This window comes from Vombatus ursinus, unplaced genomic scaffold (assembly GCF_900497805.2).
Source record: "Vombatus ursinus unplaced genomic scaffold, bare-nosed wombat genome assembly UNPS02014839.1, whole genome shotgun sequence".
Classification (NCBI taxonomy): domain Eukaryota; kingdom Metazoa; phylum Chordata; class Mammalia; order Diprotodontia; family Vombatidae; genus Vombatus; species Vombatus ursinus.
This window is the reverse complement of record NW_020954617.1, coordinates 2,307,817-2,325,135: the sequence shown is the minus strand read 5'-3', so window position 1 is coordinate 2,325,135 and position 17,319 is coordinate 2,307,817.

Here is a 17,319-nt window from a genome sequence, read left to right as displayed (position 1 = left end):
CAAAATGTTAGAAAGGTTGTATAGGATAGTTTGGGAAACATGGAGAGGTCACTAACAAGATAGAACATCTGGAACTATTTCTTTTCCTAAAGCAAGTGATAAAGTTAGGTAAGGATTTCTTCTTAGGTAAGGATAATTTTCTCTGACACCCTCCTTTGAAGTTCACCACAACCACTAAGAACACTGGCATGAAGCCCCCTGAGGATCTACTGACCTCTAACTCACTCTTCTACCATCCCACTGAGTTCAGAAACTAGCACAGTAAAGAAATGAGATGACAGGCTCACTTTCCTCTAAGAAAAGTAACTTCTCATTCTACAACTGCTAGCACACTCTCCCTACCCACAGATAGGTAACATAGTGAGTCAGCAAGACCAGACTTCAAATTTTATCTCAGTAAATTAGCTGTGTGACCCTGGGGATTCACTTAACCTCCCTCAGCCTCAGTTTCCAATTCTGTAAAAATAAGGGTAATAGTAGTTCAAGGTTGTTATGAGGATCAAATGTGATAACATATCAAGTAATTTGCAAACCTAAAAGCATTATATGAATGCTAGTTGTTGTTGTTGGTGTTGTCATATCACCCTAAATCTGTTTTGCATCATTTTATCTATATATGCATATTCCATCTTCCTCAATAACACAGAAGCTTCTTGATGGGGAAGATTATCTGACTTTTGTTTTGGTATCCCCCAGCACCTACCAGTGTGCCTGGAATGTTGGAGGCACTTAAATGCTTTTTGACTAATTGATAACCTTAGAGAAAGCAGTTTTATGTAAATGATTAGGTAATAAGCCATATTACAAGGGATTGAGAAGTGAGTAAGAGAAGAGAAAATTAAAATAAAGTGAGTAGACAGATTTCTCTAGGCATATGTGAAAAAGATGGGACCTGTAGAATGATAACTTCCACTTTAAACATTCTTTTTTATCAAGAGCTAGTTAGATGTATGGGGTTATTGGTGGATGGCAGGCATATAAAGGGAAGATATCCATCCTACCCTTCTTCGCTAAGCTGCTTTTTAGTTTCCATCATTGTCATCCATGCCCATATATAGGTGTAGTCATCTAGTCTTGAAGATTAAGATAAATGAGACCAGACTCCAGATTGGGTGGCTAAGAACTTGGTGAGAATGGAAGCTTAGCTGCCTGCCTCCATCATATGTGGGTAACATGTAGAGGGATTGGTATAATGCAATATGACAGAATTGGACATGGGGTGGGGTCAGTAACATACTTTGCCCCTTATAAATATCCATGACACACAATATTGGAGTTTCACTTGTCTGTTTCCAACTTCCCAAGAATTTGGTGTGAGGTGAGGGTGACCAAACTTTGCTCTCTAGAGGAGCTGGAGTGTTCTGTCCTGCTTTTCCTAGGAACCTGAAGCCACTATGCTCATATTAGGGTGCCAATTTGGCATTCTCAAAATTTGAACATATAAGGGGCAGAGCCAAGATGGCGGAGTGAAAGCAGTGATTTGCTTGAGCTCTCCCCTAAACCCCTTCAAATACCTGTTAAAAATGACTCTAAACAAATTTAAAGCAGCAGAACCCACAAAAAGACAGAGTGAAACAAATTTCCAGCTCAAGAAAACCTGAATGGTTGATCACAAAGGTATATCGTGCCAGGTGGGGAGAGGAGTACAGTTGGGTGTGGGCGCGCAGGCCAAAGTGAACCTGGAATAGGCTTCAGAGAACTGAATCTCAGACACCTGTGGTGATTTCCAGACTGTGGTGAGAGAGGAGCTAGGTCTCAGCCACAAGTCCCGAGTGTGGGCCGCGGCTGTCTCCTGACCTTCTGGCCCACAGACTGAGGGGGAATCCAGTGGCTGATCAGAGGGGGATTGCAGGGATCTCTTTGCCAGAGCTGAGGCAGGAATCTCTTGCTTTGCCTGTGCTTGGAACTGGGTCACAGTTCTGAGGGGCGGTTCTGGGGCAAGGAGGAGGGCTGGTGTGGTGGAGCTTGTTGAGGCTGTGGAGAGGAAACACCTCGCCCCTTATCATACCACCTTGGAAGAACTAAAAATTTACAGGTCCCTAGAAGTATCTCTGAAAACAGGGGTACAAACCCCTGAAGCTTGGGACAGTACATTCTCCACATTGGAAGTGGACTCTTACCTTAACAAAGAGTTTAAAACTTAAGTAATTGGCCGGGATCATGAGTAAGGAGTGAAAAAAAGAGTCAGACTATATTATCTTACGTTGGTGACAAATGGTCATTCAGTGAAATAGAGGACTTTCAATCATTCTTGATGAGAAGACCAGAGCTGAATAGAAAATTTGACTTTCCAATACAAGACTCAAGTGGAACATGAAGAGGTAAACAGGAAAGAGAAATCATAAGAGACTTATTAAGGTTGAACTGTTTACATTCCTGCATGGAAAGATGATATTTGTAACTCATGAGACCTTTGTCAGTGTTAGGGTAGTTGGAGGGAAAAAAAATTATATGTATGTATGTATGTATGTATAGATAGATAGATAGATAGATAGAGGGCACAGGGTGAGTTGAAGATGAAGGGGTCATATCTGGAGAATAAAATTAAGGGGTGAGAGAGGATTATACTAGGAGAAGGAGAAAGGGAGAGGTAGAACAGGGTAAATTATCTCACAAAAAAACCAGAAAATAAAAGTCTCTTGCATTGGAAAGTCAAATTTTCTATTCAGCTCTTTCCTGTTTACCTCTTCATGTTCCACTTGAGTCTTGTATTGAAAATTTGGAAATGTTGAAAACTAAAAATAAATACATTTATTAACAAAAAAAATTGAACACATAAGGCAAAAACTCACTTTCCTCACTTTGAGTATAGTTTGTATTACCCAACTCAGCTAAAATGAACCTAAATTTTGTTTTCCCCAAATGATTTGTTTTAATTATTTTGTATCATTGCTTTACATGTTTGTGGCATTTGATACATATACCAGTATACAGAGAACATGGGAACAGAAGCCCATGAACTTATGGAAGAGAAAGGTGTAAAGTGAATGGATCATTTTCTGCATTTGTGCAAAGGAGAACAGGATCCACAGCTATTGAAAGAAGCCCTGAGAATTAAACATCTCATCATTTGAATAATGCATTCGATTTTTATAATTAATCTTTATTTTCAAGAATTTTTTTAAAAATTCCAACAACAAATATATTCTGAATAATAGTGTATATTAGGGCACCTAGATAGAGCACCAGGCCTGGAGTTGGGAAGATCTGAGTTCAAATCTAGCCTCAGACACTTACTAGCTATGTGATGCTGGGCAAGTAACCTAACCCTTATTTGCCTTAGTTCTTCATCTGTAAATGAATATAAACTGGAAAAGAAAATGGCAAATTACTCTAGTATCTTTACCAAATAAACCTCATGGACATGGGGTCACATAGTCACATAGCACATGACTGAATAACAATAACAAATAATGTTCCCCTCCATTTATAAGTATTGTTTGATGTAATTTTAACATTCTAGCTACATTCCTTGGTGACATCTACAAAGGAATCTGTGTTTAAAAACAAAAACCATGCAAAACAATTCTCAGGTATGTGACATGGGAACTGAGCTGGCATCAGGGCTTTGAAGAAGAGTCTATCAATTAAATTTAAGACAACATAATAAGAGTCTTAGATTACAGGGAAGGCAAATGAATTATTGTGTCATAAAGAGTCCAAACAAGTGCTAGGGAAAATAAATGAAAGAGTTCTTCCATGTGGGATGCCACTTGACTATATCAATACCTTCTGATTAGGGCACCACTTTAGAACACACACACTCACACATCAGTTGTATGCCCACAAAAAAGCAGACAGAGACAAATTGAAGAGCTAAGAAAACAGTTAGAATAAAAAAAAATTATAAATAAAATTTCTTTGGAAAGCACTTAGCACTTTCCATTGGAGGAGAATGTGTCCTAACATTTAGCAAGACAAAAGAAATCAGAAAGCAGCATAGAAGGGTTGTTTTTGCTGTTGTTTTTGGTGTGTGTGTGTGTGTGCTGTATAAAGAGGACTGTATTTGATTGGTGGAAGGCAGAGATTATTGACTTTTCTCAAAAACATAATAATAGTTAAGGAATTGAAAGTTTAGTTAATTTTAAAATACTGCCTTCTTTAAATTAAGTCCTGTTTCAGACCCTTCTATTAGATCTGTTATTATATTAACGGAAAAAATAAACTAATACAGTGTTTCTAATCCTAAATGTCTAAGCCTAATCAATTCATTGGCTTAGTGAGTTCAAAATTTGGCTCTTTGTGGTAGGAATATCTCTGTAGTTTGAGGTCCTGCCTTCAGAAATACAGATCATAAATACCTAGTAATATATAACTTCCTTGATTAAGGAAAAAGGTGGCTTTAAATTGTTTGAACTGTCAAAGACCACATTATATAAATAGAAGAAAACTGTCTGATGCAATTTAACAAGGAGGGATGTTATCACTTCTGAGATTGAGTGTTAAAATATTTAGTAATCATTTCTACTCACTCTAACATCCTTATATATAAACAATAGTCAGGGGACTGGTTGAAAGCCTTTAGAAATAGTGGCCATGTATTGTAAAGAATTTTAAATAAAGGTGCTAATAATCTTTTTATTTTTGAGATTGATAAACTCGTTTGTGAAACTAATTTTTTTTTATTCACGTGGTCTGTTTTTTGGGAAAGTAGATATTATCTGTTTCAGTTTTTTTTTTATAATAAATAGACAGCCATAGATTTCAGGGATCCACTTTCTGGCAATATAGTCCATTAACTTCTATTGTCACCATTGGCTAGATATCACCTCTCATGTATTTGCCCTACTCCTAAAAGTGATGATTATAGAATCACTGAAAATGGCTTTGTGTGGATAATCCCAAACTGAATTCAGCGTACAATGTCTATCCTCAAGAGCCTTCATGCTCTTCCATCAGTTAAACCACCTGCCTTCTCCCAGCCTGAATCGCTAGGCTCTTTAAATCCCTAGTTAGCTGTTGTCAATTTGCTGGGCACTTGAGACACTTTGATGACAAAACCGACACCACTTTCAGCTCCTGGTCCTGAGGTGAGGTGGGGTGCAGTGTGGTGCTGTTTGACTCTTGGTTGGTTGATAATACTAACTAATAGGACATGTCAAGTTGGCCAAAAACCAAAACTTCACTCTAATCATGGTGTTTTAGGTGTGTTCCTTATTTTATGTTTACGTTCTTTGTTTTGTTATGTTATGTTCTGTGTTTAACCTATACTACATGACGCTCAAACAATTTTCCTTCTCTACCACAGGCTTTCATTTTGGCAATCTAAATTACTGACCACAGGAGTATGGTGGGGAGAGGGATAGAGGGTAGTGAGTGGGGAGAAGAAACTCCAAGGACTTAGTACCAAGTCCTCTCCTCCATTGCGCTCAGCTCTCCAGAGTAAGTTCACAATTCTGTCAAGTTTCCAGAGCTTGACAATAGCTTTTCTGCATCATTTATGATCTGCCAATACGCTGTCATAGTCAAATTTGACTTTCTTTAGATCAGCCTGTACTAGGTATTTCTTGTGGCAATTATCCAAAAAGGCAGTTTTTTCCTGAAGTGTGATCATTAAAAGAAAGCTATCTTAAAACTGTTTAAAGCTAACTTGTATTTAACTAATGGCACATTGGTAGAAAGGTGGAGGGAATATGCAGATGTGGCAAATTTAGACATTATAATTATGGTTTTATATTTCTTAATATAAAATGCTGTTTACATTCATCACCTCTACTTCCTTATTTCCCACTCATTTCTCTACCTCTGCAGTTTAACTACTGATCCAGGTACTTCACTGAAACCTTTTCTCTCCAAGATCACCAATGATTTCTTAATTGCTAAATACAGCAGGTTTTTTTTTTTTCTTGGCCCTCACTCTTCTTGGCCTTTATATGGTATTTGGTTGGCACCTCTTTCTTTATTCATTTTTCTTTCTCTCCTATGCTTTTTCTTCTAAGTTTTTGTGATTCTGCTCTCTCATCCCCACCTACCCACCTCCACATAGCTCTCACAACCCCTCTCATCTTTCTGATGAGAAAGTCTTCTTTACAGGATTATCATCCATGACCTATTTGTAGGTTTCTTCTCAGTATTCTGTTCTTTTTTCCCTCATTACTATTGACATAATAAAAACAATAATTTCACATAAAACTCCAAATCTATCATGTACAACTTACTATTCTTTTTAAATATATAATAAAATTATCATTTACATTTCTTTTTTCCCTTTTTTTCTTACCTTCTTCCACCCTGCCCTGCCCTGGAGATGGCTATGATTAGACAAAAATATGTATACATGTAAAATCATTCTATACATACATCTATTTATCAATTCTTTCTCTGGATACAGATAGCATCTTTCTTCATATGCCCTTTATTTTTAATTTGTGTGTTTATACTAGTCAAAATGACTTATGCTCTCAAAGTCATTCTTAAAATAATATTGCTATTACTGTATATAATGTTCTTTTGGTTCTGCTCACTATATTCTTCACCATTTCAGGCAAATCTTTCCATGCTTTTCTAAGAACATTGAGCTCATCATTTCTCACAGCACAGTAGTATTCCATCTCAACCATACACCACAATTTGTACAGCCATTCCCCAGATGATGGGGATCCCTACAATTTCCAGGTTTTTTGCCACCACAAAGAGAGCTGCTATAAACATCCCATTCACATTCAAAATTATAATTATAATTTGTGAATTTCCCATTTTATTTCTACTCACTATTTTTTTCCTCAGACTCTGTTTTTACCCTGTCCCTGTTGCCATATCTTCTCCTTGAGTATTCTATTCTGAGTTCTACTCTTTCCTTTTTATACTATACTGATCTCATCAGCCCTCATAAGTTCAATCATAACCTCTTTGTTGGGGATATCAAAACCTACTTATTTCACCCACATCTCTTTTCTGAGCTTCCATTCTGCAACAACAAGTGCTTACTGCCTAAGTTCGCCTAAGTAATTTAGATTGTCCCAAAGTATCAGAGGTATGATTTGAACCTATGTTCAACCTGTGGTTGAAGAACAAGTGCTCTTCACCTAATGTCCTTTGGATAGCTCAATCTCAACATTTAAAAGATATGTCTTTATCTCCCCCCCCCCAAATTTGCCCTTCCTCCTAACTTGTACATTTCTTTCAAAAAGCCTTGACATCCTTCCAGTTATCCAGATTCACATCCTTTACTTTGTGATCTCACTTCTATCCAATCAGTTGCTCTTTTATTGATCCTACCTTTACAATTGCTTTTGTTGGAATCACTCTAATTCAATCGCTTATTAAATCTTCTCTGGACCACTGCTAGAGTTTCTTTACTGAGTTCTCTGCATCAAGATTTTAGCCCTCTCTAATCTATTTTCCACACAGCTGCCAAGTTGATATTACTAAAGTCAAAATCTGAACACATCACTCCCCTGCTCAAGGAGATTCAGTGTTTCCCTATTGTATTCTATTGCGTATTTCTGATATTTTAAGTTCTTACCACTTTGGTCCTAGCTCATCACACATTGCTCCCATTCAATCAACATTCTAGGCAAACTCATCTATTTGATATTCACCAATATGTTGCATGCATTCATTTATGAACAACCTGATTTTCCCCAATGAATTTTTGTTCCTTGAGGGCTGAGAATGTTATGTTTAGTCCTTGTATTCCTCACCAGCTAGCGCTGTTCATAAAGTAGAGGAGAGCCTTAATAAATGTTTATTGAATTGAACTGAATATGTTTCCAGTATGCTAGATTTTCACTTCAACAATTTAAAAATCATTTATTTACTTAAAAGAAATTAATGGAGTCAAAATATGAGCCTGACTTATAAGGATTTGGAATACTGTTTGATTTCTTCTCCTTGACCATAGTACTTCTGACTCATCTTGTCTACTTCCTCCTAAGAATAATAAGCTTTCTCTTAGCTACTTTTCACTATCAGTTGTTATTTTCTACAAGAGCCTAAATTGGCTAAGAGAAGAAATATTTGAGCAGAGATTTGTCCATGATTTAAAGGAGAGGGTCAATAGCATTTGCAAGAAGTTTTATATCTTTAAAGATTGCATTAAGCATGTTATCTTGGGTATATTGAGGGAGATAGTATAGGAAGGAGGGTTTCAGCTCCTTTATTCTTGAGACTCAGAAATGTAGAATTCACCAGATAAAAACAGGATGATAGCCACAAGAAGACCACAGGAATAAAGAATCAGAAGAGATAAGAAGAGCTAGAAGACAAACCAAATCATCAATATGTAAATGCAGGAGGATTCTTAGGATAATGGAGGAATAACTTTAGGAATTTGGACTATGTGTGTGTAAGACTATGCCAAGATATACCAATGATTTGATAAAGGTAAACAAAAGTAGAGGCAGAAAATCTGGGAATGGTGTTTGAGTGAAATTTGTGGGGAGACGAAGGATGAGCTGTACCATGAGAATGTAAGAGAGTGGAATATGTTTTACTAGTTGTGAGGCTCTAAATCCAGAGTTTTGGGATTCAAATGATGTATATACAACACATATTCTTCACACCTTTTTTTTTTTAGCTAGAGGAATTCAGGCTTAGTTAAATACTTCAATAAATCCTGGGTCCCTCTACATTAATCTCCATATGGTGATGATGATGTAAGGGAGGGTTAGGGAGTAATAGGAGTTAAAGTAGAGCAAACTCCCTTCAAACTTTCCCCAGAGCTGGGGTAAAGTTAAATATGTTATTACAAAGGTTTCCCTGCCTCAGATGAAAAGTAGAAGACAACTAAGAATGTGATATATAAACAAAGTTAAATAAATACATATATAGAAGAAAGTTGGTGGAGATATATGAAAATGTGTAATTAAGTTGAATGTTATATGTACTGTATAATGTATGTGCAGATAAAAGTTTGACTTAATGACAAAGAGAACAGCCACTCTGAGGTTAACTCTTACCAACAAAGAGGAACTGGTTAGTTAAGTTGAGTCAATCAATCAGCAGGCACTTTTAAAGCACCTACCATGTGACAGGCACTCTCTACCAAGGACTCAAGATACAAGCAATGAAATAACCCCCGCTCACCAGGAATTTCCTTTTTTTATGGAGGAAAAAGCATATTTGTGTATGTAAGTACATGCAAATGTAGCAAATATATTAAATTTGACCACTTTCATTTGTATGTCACCCCAAACTTTCATGTGACTCATATCCATATTTAATCTTGTCTCAAGATCTTGTATAACCTATTTAGATATAATTTAAATAAAATGCAACATCTTTCTTAGTTGGCTAACCCTTACCCAAAGGAATACAAAATTTGATCCCTGAAACCTAGCAAGATATCTTGGGGTTTATAGGCTAGATATCTTTTTTACCTACGATGCCTTAAACCCAAATCATTCTGGCTCTCATTGATTAGCCAATAATAGGTCCCAGCCCAAGCTTCACTCTGTCATTGTTTGGATTCTGATGGCTCAGACTGAGTGTAAATAGAAATTGTTTGTATTTTGGCCAGAAACTCTGAGGATCCTCCCCTCCCAGATTGACTTTTTTTTTTTATCTAGGTAAAAGAGGCCATTCTTTGCCTCATTTCTTACCTAGTCTTAATCACTGACTGGGCACAGCCTCAGTCAAACTGAGATCTAGGAAAGACCTTAGCTTAAAAAGGCCAACGTCTCCCACTGAATCTGAGGCCATCTCCAGTCCTTCTGACCTAGATCTTGCCACTATATCAGATGGCTCAGGAGGAGAGTGAGGCTGGTGACTTTGCATGGCTGTGCAAATACACATTACTCCAATACACTTGCAAATCATAACATCTCCTTTCTCATGCCATGGTCCTCTTTGAGAACAAAGAACAAACAACCCCCTGCCCTAGTTTATTAACTTTCATTTATTAAATGCATTGTAGAAACCTCTTTTTTCACTAGCAATTACTCACATCTCTTTCTATATCAAATCCCTTAATCTTCTGTGATCAATAAATATTAAATTATTAAATATATAATTAACAAATGAAATTAACAATAGAACAAAAACACTGAAACTTTAAAAAAATGTTATCTTTGAGATAATGTGTTTCTGCACCAATTTCTGTGTTCCTACTCTCTTGTGAAAAGTGAGTTTCATATAAAGTCTTATTCCTTACCCCTTTATCCTTTTGAATTTCTTATCTTTCTTTATGGGATCTTTTACATGCTCCAATTACCTGAAAGAGTACCTCTCCATTCCGACATTTTTCTTCAATAGATTATTCATTTGTTTCTTGCTTTTTCATTCTTCTTTTAAGGTTATCAATATAAAATTAAAAAAAATTTCCTCCAGGCCCTCTGTCTTATTTAATTGCCTCTGTGACTCTTGATGGCATTAGAGTTCTGAAGAGATTCTCATCTCCCTCCTATAAGAATGTAAATACACTACTATCCTCATGTATCCCCTTTCAATTTCTCAAGCATTTATACATTTTTATGTTTCTCTTGACTCCTTTTTTATTTTAAAATTTCTACTGAGATCATTTTTGTTACTTGTTTTTAATTAGGAATGTTTAAAAGTCTTTTATTTCATTAAAATCCACTTTCTCTCTATGATATACTCATTTTTGCAGGATAAATTATTCTTGATTGTAAGAGTATATTATTTGCTTTTTAGAACATCATATTTCATGCTTTCCTCTATCTGAAGATGGAAGCTGCCAAATTTGTTTTTATTCAGAATGTGGCTTTGTGCTATTTGAACTCTTGCTTTCTGGATACTTGCCTAATTTTTTATTTGATCTAGAACCTTAGTATTTTACATATGATGTCCAGGGAGTTTCCATTTTTGAAGTTTCTTTTGGGAGGTAATCAGTTGATTCTTTTTTATTTTCCCTTTACCCTTCAGTTCTAATACATCTGGAAAGTTTTCATTCACAATGTCTAGAAATACAGTATTCAAAATATTTGTTGGCAAGGGTCATGGATGTCAGGTAAAGAATTAATATATGTGTATATATGCATATACACAGGTATGTGTGTATGTATATATATATATATGCACATACATACATATATACATGTATTCATATGGGTGTGTATGCATAGATATGCATATATATCTATACCTACATATATGACTATACTCATGTTTGTATGTGTGCACACAAAGACAGAAAGTGTGTACTTTCCTTGTTTTACTTGTCAGTTGTTTTAATATGAGATATCTTAGATGTTCATTTATTTTCATACTATTGACTATGTTTTGATATTTCTTACCTCAAGAAGTCATTAGTTTGACTCATTATAAATTTGAAGGAGTCTGTTTCTTGAGTATGTACCTCTTAACCTAACTTGTTAATTCTTTTTCCAAGTCTTCCAATTATATATGTATGTGTCTGTGTATATGTTTGTGTATACATACACATCTTCATTTATTTCAGAAATTCTAGTTTATCTTTTAGACAAGTTCTTGTTTTTATTTGAAGTTTTCCTTAAAGATCTTATCCTGAGTGTTCCTGGCTCAATAATTGCACCTTCTCATTGGTATCTTTTTTTTTTTGTTGTTGTTCATTCATTTTTCCTTCCATACTTCCTGAATTGGGACTTTGTATCAGGGCTGGCATATGCACACTTATGGAAGAACTGTTAGCTTCTTGTTTGATTCTGATCTATTTTATGTGGATCCTAATGCTGCTTTGTCTGAGTGTTGAGTTCTGTGTTCTTTAATAATTACAGAGATGACACCACAAAGAGCTAGAAACTTTCAGTACCCTTCAAGTGGTATGATCCAGGGCTTGGCCTGAGCTTTGCAGGCTCCTAACTCTAATTTCTTTGAAATGCCTTTCTAGTTTAACCAGCAAGTATTGGCAAATAGGGAGTTATTTTTCCCATTGTTGAATTGGCTGATTTTGAGAACTGACAAAATCAATCACTTGTGTGGGTATTAAGTAGATAGTCTTACAACTGAAATTCAATGCCAAAAGACAGTTTACTTATTACTTAAAATAGTGTCATAGGATCAAAGGTTTAAATAAAAAAAAAGGACCAAAAGAGTTATCTGGTTTAACCCTTTCCTGTTACAGACAAGGAAACTGTGGCACAGTGATTTTTTTTTTTAATTTTACACTCCAACACCAGAACTCAAATCAGAATAAGGAAAAGAAAAAGAAACATATCATAAATTTAAACACTGAAACTTAAATACAAAGTAAGAAAAGGAAAAGAAAACATGTTGTGCACAACAGAACATAAGAGAGGATTCAAAATATATAGCAATAAATTTTCATTTCAAGAAAGCCTATATGATAAATACTATACCATTGTTTTGAGAGCTGCCCATCTCATCTGACACAAGGAAATTAAATGGCTTGTTCAAAGTCACAGAGGTAGTAAGTTCAAGAGTCAGGTTCTAAATTCAAGTTTTTTTTACATTGAATTCTGAATTTTTTTTTCTGTCCCACAATCATCTCAGTCTTGGAAATATTGTGTTGTGGTCCAATTGTTTGTTGTCAAGACATTTAAACTAAAATTTATATTCCTAGTTGTGAGACCCTCCCCCTGTCACACACATAAGCAGTTAGTAAAGCTGTCTCTCTGCTACTGGGACCTATCTTTGTTTCTAAGGCTAAAAATTACAAAACTGTGTCTACATAGGGTTAATATGTTTACCATTTAAATTTGATTGACAGGCAGATTCAATGAAATAAAACAAGCCATGTGTTTTGACATAGCCTATATTTATTGATAGCATTTATCTTGAAGTTGGTATTTCAAAATTGCTTTTCAGATAATTTAGAATTTATGTTATTCAGAAACACAAAGAACTGATTTGTTATTCCTCCTCTACAATGATTAATGTTTAGTTATGAGTATTTCTAAGTTTCATAGAACTTCATATCAACTAGCTGTTGTGCCATCTTTGCAAAGTTTTCCTTTACTTGTAAAGAAACGAGAACACACAAAAGTTGAGATCTATGTTCATTTACATGGCCAGATTAAGAAAATATTTCTTTCCATCCTTCTTCTAATAAATGTTAACCTCTGTTTTACAGAAAGAAATATGAGACCACATTCCCTGAGTGTCCTAACACTTATCTTCATGTGTTTAAATATTTTGTTATTTAATGTGTAAGAATTAATTAATGTGTCCTAGTTGTAACCCATTTGACAGGCTGGTAGCACTTCTTATTTGGTGAATGTGAACTTAAAGGGTTCTAAGATATTGAATCCTTCTAGTGCAGCCCACAGATGTTCATTACACCATCAGAATTTTAGGCAACTCACAGGTAGGCAATGGTACACCACGGTGAAAAGTTGATGAAGTATAGACTTCTATCCTCACTGAAAGCTTCAGCCTCCTTTCCAAAGGCCAGAAGACAATATCAGAGGCAAGAGAAACATGTGTTCATCACATGCCTATTGTGTGTCAGACATCATGCTAAACATTGGTTTTACAAAGAAAGACAGCAAACAATTCCTTCCCTCAAGGGTTCATATTCCAACAGAGATACAACATGCAAATAATGATGGCATAGATGATATAGGTAATGTAAATCAGAACTAATCTCAAGTAAAAAAAGATATGGAGGATATGGCAGAGCAATTAATCAAAGTTTGGGATGTACTGTCAAGTAGAGGTATCTAAAGGAAAAGTGTAAGGTATTTTTAAAGGTTATTTTGATAAATCATCTAACTCTATAAATAGCACTTTTTTATGTCTGGAGGATTATGAAGTCAGTTGATTCATTCAGTTAAAAACACTGCTCATGAAGTAAGAATTGGGGATTTTGCCCTGATTCTGCACATTGTAGACTGTGCCATTGACTCTGGCTGACAGTCTTTTAGAATATCACTAGGATTGTGCAAAACAAGAAAATGGGAAGATAGTCACAATGGTTCAGCATGTTTTCTTGCTTCTGGGTATTGTGAAAGTAGTTTCATTCTGGGAGCCATTATGACTTCCCTGGACCTATACACATCACCCGAGCTTCAGAATAGTAATAGATTCCATGGAGAGTGAGGCAAAGATCTTCATGATAAAGGCTGCCTACCCAGGTATAGAATGAGAATAAAATTTTCTTCATTTTTTTATATACAGGCCCTCCATAGCCTACAACTCAGGCCTACCCTTTAAGTGGGTAGGTACCTGAACTCTAACAGAAATCTTCATCTTTTTGGAGTAGAATTCCAGTGCTAGCTATTGCCATTGAATTCAGAATTCATTACCCGTAATTCAGAACAATTTAGAGAAAAAGGGATAATGGATAAAAAAAAAAAACTGCTATTGCCTGAGAGCATCTCTAAACTGCTAAGTTTTCTCTCTCCTTGAGAACTTGTTTCACATTATTTAGAAAATACAACTGGTTAGGATCAAAGGGTTGGATTTAAAACTGGAAGGTACCTTACAGATCATCTGATTCAGCTATCAGTCAATATTAGGTGTGTTCTTAATATCCAAGTATATGACCACTGTAAAATATGAGGGCTTAATGAATTTGAGTCCTCTTTTCTTTTCTCTCTACAACCTCTTATTTAGCTGATTGACCAAATGGTTTCAATTATCTTCTATAAGCAGATGACTCTCATATCTAGTTGTTCAGCCTTAGTTTCTCTCCTTAGCTCCTGTCCCACAACCAACATTGTTTACTGAACATTTCAAATTTTCTAGAGTCATCTCACATTCAACTTTCCTCAAACTGAAGTCATGATCTTTCTCTCCACCAGACACATGCTCATCTCTTGAACTTCCCTATTTCTGTCTAATGTACCACCCTTATTCCAATCACAAGTTCTAAACCTCCTCACTCTCACCATATGTATTCATAATTTGACAAATTTTGTTACATCCATTTATACAAAATCTCTCCTAAACATCTTTTTTTCTATATATTCACATAGATAACAGCCTAGGTTAGGCCCTCCTCACCTTTCCCCAGAACTGTTGCAATAGCTTCCTTATTGTTTTCTTTATTGTTGTCTCAACCTGAAGTCTCTGCCTTTGCCAATTCTTTGCAACCAAGAAATGCAGATTTAGTAAACGGCTGATTCTATCTTCAGTTATTTATGAGTGTGTCAAAGCATATACATATATAATGCACACGCATATGTTCATATACACAATGTAAATATGTGATCGGTCTTCTTGCAGCTCTTATAACAAAATGATACTTACATAAATACACAAATATATGTGTATCTGTATGTGAGATACACAGATATTCACAAATACTAAACACACAAAAATAATTAGCTTTCACTTTCACTATATAACTCTACCACTTATGGTTCCTGTCATATATTTCTTTGATGATACCATTTTTGTTTGCCTCTATATGTAAACAATATGTCATTGGTAAGTTCTTATAACCTGTTCACTTCCACCATCTCTCTCTCTCTCTCTCTCTCTCTCTTTCTCTCTCTGGTCTTTTCAATGACCTGCAAGTTTGATTCCTTAAATATTGTAGTTCCTCATGCCTCTCAGACACAGTTACTGATAGAAGAGTATACATGTTTTTCAAAGGGTATTTTCTTTCAGGAAGAAATTTGGGATGATTGACAGGACTGTGCCATTCCCCAAATGCAATTCCAGCCTACTGTCTTCCCCTTTTCAATTCTAGGCCTGAGTTTTTATCTTCAGTTTTTGTCCATGATGTCAGCACTGATGGACTAGCTCTATGGGTTGTAAAGGATTTTTTTTGGTCTATTTCTGTTTTCCTACATGTGCACTACTCAATCAATGAAAATAAATATCCATTAATGCATAATCACCTTTAGACAATTTTAAAAATTGTATACAGGCACTGTGTATTATCACTGTGTATTTATGATGGAGGACTGACCAATCCCTAAATACCTGAGAGGACCTAGTAGCAAGCAGTTTTCTGGCAAAGCCACCTTGTCATTTTTATCACAGAGCTGATAAAAGCTATATATTGGGCTTCACCTAGGATAAATAGTAGTCTCTTCCCATTTGTTGACACACATTGGATAAATTCTCTACATGGAACAATTATTTTCAGTACACTAATGTTCAGGATTCATTATTTTTTTTCCTCTCATTTTAGGCCATATAGTCAGTTTTCCAATGTTTTCCTTTAAAAGTCAGACCAATTACTTTTAAGACAACTTTTTGCATAGATTAACATTTAAGTACTGATACGTGGCATAACATAGAATTCTTTGTAGGTATTAATATCAAGGCTAATAGAAGTAGGCATTTTGCTTCATTATAATGTTTCTGCTCAGCAGATGTTTATATTTTTCTCTGCTTTTAAAGAGACTAAATGCTTTATTGTAATAGCTTTATTTCCCACTGGTTCATAGGATAAGGTATGGCTGATGGTCTAGAAATCCCAAGCAACCAACCTTAAGTGACAAACCCATTTATATAAGAGATTTATATTTTGTTGAGTCTTGACTAATCCTATTTTCTTTCATTTCCCATCCACTGGTCCTATTTTGGGGTATTTGAAATTTCAATAGAATTGCCTTTGCAGTAATAAGGATTCATTGGGGAAATTTTCAGGTGGCCTTTGGTATGAGGCCTTGGAGGAAATAAGTCTACATGTCCAAAAGAATACCTATGATATGCTGATCCCTAGAGATATTTTGGTGTGTCCTGGGTAGAAAAGGACACCTAGAAATTTGGTATAAACTCCAATTGGGATGGTCCTGTGCACTGAAGAAATCAAAGAATGGTTTTTACTCAAGACAGTATATTTCTTATCTTAAGATTAGGGTGTAATTTCTAGTTGTTCTCAGGGTTTACATCCTCACAGAAAGAGCTACATATGGTCTGGGAAGCTCCACAGGGATGTTTTCCTTCTAATATGGGAAACTGGATTGTGTGTCGTGTGTATCTTTTTTAATTGTCTGTGGGTGAGTGAAGGCCATATGGAGTACTAAGGCAGCCCCTTGTAAGGTACTAAGCAAAAAATAATTTCTGATAAAATTTGGAAAATGGTCTTTGTTTGATGAGTCTGTATAACTCTTTATTCAGGAAAAAATCAGATTTTATTTGATGCCTGAGGGACTGTGTAAGTTCTGTGCTATATTGACTATGCTATATTGCCTTCTCCTCTATGGCACTTTGGAACCAAGTGAAAGGACAATGATCTCATATCCCCAGGAAACCAAAGAACTATTATGAACAGTGTGATCAAAACATACTCTGTCCAATTTGCTGAGGACAACAAACATTTTAAACAAGGAGGAGGAGAGTGTAATGATGAGATTGCCACAGAAAGCCTATCCTTTATGAGAATGTGCTACATACTTAGCCTAATGGTATTTTCTATGGTAACTTCAGTTATTCTGAAGCCTAGTCTAATCTTCTATTCTATTCTATTGTATTCCTTCCATTCCATAGTGCATTGCATATTCAGAGCAACATGTGTTATAT